This window comes from Macrobrachium nipponense, chromosome 24, assembly GCF_015104395.2.
Source record: "Macrobrachium nipponense isolate FS-2020 chromosome 24, ASM1510439v2, whole genome shotgun sequence".
In the NCBI taxonomy this organism is placed as follows: domain Eukaryota; kingdom Metazoa; phylum Arthropoda; class Malacostraca; order Decapoda; family Palaemonidae; genus Macrobrachium; species Macrobrachium nipponense.
In genome coordinates, this window is record NC_061091.1 from 44,561,052 (window position 1) to 44,563,791 (window position 2,740).

At 33.5% G+C, this 2,740-nt stretch overlaps 1 long non-coding RNA gene across 1 annotated transcript; it reads right to left on the reverse strand.

The window, feature by feature from the left end:
* Window positions 1-219: 219 nt before the first annotated feature.
* LOC135204169 (uncharacterized) lies at window positions 220-1,099 on the reverse strand. Its single transcript, XR_010312119.1, has 2 exons — window positions 894-1,099; window positions 220-408 (listed from the first exon to the last, which is right to left on the reverse strand). It is a non-coding gene; the product is annotated as an uncharacterized LOC135204169 (long non-coding RNA).
* Between the last annotated feature and the right edge of the window lie 1,641 nt (window positions 1,100-2,740).

Sequence of the window (2,740 nt, forward strand, 5' to 3'; positions counted from 1 at the left end):
AAAAATAGGGAGGGACAAAAACAAAACAAAAAAAACTAGTCACCAGTCTCTTCGTTAGCATACCTACAGCCTATAAAATGTATAAAAAGCTTGTTAAACCCAAAGCAGATGAAGATAAAATAGAACAAAAATTAGTAATAAGTCATAATGATAAAAACCCAAGTCTGCCCCACAAAGAAAACTATAAGTAGAAAAAATCACTTAGGACAAACGACCGTGTTATAAAAAATATTTATTTGCAATACAGAAACTAACATCTGTAGATTCATTTTGAGAAATTTATAATATGTAGTTGGTTGTCAGTTGATGCTAGTTCACTTGGAGTAGTAACTGCTTCTGGTCAGCAAACCTAAAAGCATTGGCAGATATACTCCTGTCCCAAGCTTTCCACTCCACCTTGAGCCAGCCCTAAAAGATAGATAAGTCTTTAACCACCCAATTCAAATTGGAAACTAGAATTTGTATAGAATTGTTTAAATGAAATATATAATTTTTGACTACACTAAAAAATTTTTCACAATATATAAAGGCGAATCAACAAATTAAATTCACCTCCAAAACTAGTCTCAATTTAATATTAATTTCTAAAATTGCAAATCAAAGCCAACAATTTCAATCATATTTTGACCTAGTGAACAAATTAAATATATGTGATGAAGGCATCACTTAGAATATATGTTAAAAGGCCGAATTTCAATAAACAAGCAATTTATGGTCGACAATTGATAATTTTAATTAGAGTAGCCTATAAACAAACCTAGTTTTCACAGAGCGATTTTCAACTTACTGTGCTCAAGGCTTTACTTTATTTTTTCTTTGAACTTGACTTGGGATGATAAAAGGTCACCGCAAGAAATGCCACTACTAGTGTGCCAATCAATACAATGACCCACCTTATAGTGACTTCATAGGATGAAATAGAGAATGGATATGATAATTCCATAGCCATCACTGAGGTCGCCTCCATATTCATCAGACGAGGTGTAGAGATAATTTAATTCTTCATGGTATTACACTCAGTATTCATAGCACTGAACACAATGAGTCCCATCGTTGTGTTGTCCTGAAAAATGTCCAGCACTACGACGAAGAATATAAATCCATATCCAAAAGGAAGGTGAGGCGAGGGAGAGTCTTCACTCCTGGACGGTTGGTGTTGGACTGCTTTTTTCTTCCGACCGTGACTTCGCAGGTTCTTCGTAGAGTTGTTTGGCTCGGAATATTCAGAAAATTAGGTAGTTAGTAGTTATCTTTAACTCCTCTTTACTTTGGTTTGCACAACGAAGGTTGAGGTCAGTTAATTAGCACAATTTTATTTACGGTGATATTAGGAAAAATAAAGCCTCAAACATTAATTGAACAAACCGGAATTAAATTAAAACAAACAAATTAAAGGAAACAAATTCAAAGAAATTATAAAGTAAACTACGGAGATAATTACCAATTCCAAGGAATGTTTCTCCATGTAAGGTAATTAGCGATCATAAAGAAATTTTCTCAATCACCCAAAATAGCAATAAACTTTTTACAAAATGTTATAGGAATATATATTTAGATTATATATTTTATACACTCGAGGGGAGGATTGAATTTTCATCTGAAAAATCAATGGAAAATAAATTTAAAACAAAAACTTAACTAGTAATATATACAGATTAAAGGTCTTCCCGTGAAAGAATTTCCTTAGTTTTAGCCATGCTGTCAATGATCACTTGACATTAAAGGAATCAGGCTTGTCACATGACGCTTGACAAATCTTCGACTTTTACCTAGCATTACTTTAGCCCCAGTAACTTCATCGTAAATATTCTTAGAGCTCTTTAACAATTCTATGGGTAATCAATGGCTTTGGTCATATTTTCCTTAACTAGAACTAGATCTCCTACCTTTAACTGCTTATGTGGTACAGGTTTATACTATCCTTTTTACTTGTTGCTTGATATACAAGATGGTTTAAAAATTCATTATTATAGATGTCTATCAGCTTAGATTGTACTTTAACAAGTTTTTCATAGGAGTTCCTTATCAAATCCACTGGATCAACTGACCAATCCGGATCTAAAGTAGTACCTTGCAACTGTGGAATGATATTCAATGTTACAAGATCGCGGCCATATAACAACTTCTCCGGAGTTATGACTTCAGGCAATTCCTCCAGAGAATATTCTCTCAATGAGTCTTTAAAGGCTATAGGCCTGCGATTAATAAGGTGAACTGTTTTAGATACAATAAACTCAAAATCCTTGTATGGTAAAATGTTTTTACCAATAGCTCCTTGTATCAGTCTTTTAGACAGCTTAACACAGATTTCAAACTAATCCCCAAGTTCACTGTTACCCTTATAATAGTGGTCAAATTTGATCTCATTCATATTATGCCTTCTCAGAAAATCTTTAGTTTCAAAATCAGAAAGAAAAGTCTCTATAATATTGGATCCAGCAGTCATTTGAGTTCCCAAATCAGAGACAATATACTCAGGCATTCCAAATTGATAAATGTGGAGCTGCAAGGCTCTTAGCAAATCCTCACCGAGAGACTATCACACAGCTTTAGATTTACCAGCTCTTGACCACATGCAACTAATTACAAGGATCCATACCTTTTCTTTGGAATTGTTCACTTTAACATAAAAGGGTCCCATATGATCAATGTAAAATATTACGGAATGGGACATTTGATGGATCAATTCTAACCGTCACGATAAGAACTTTGATTTAATTTTAATAGGACTTTCCCTGAA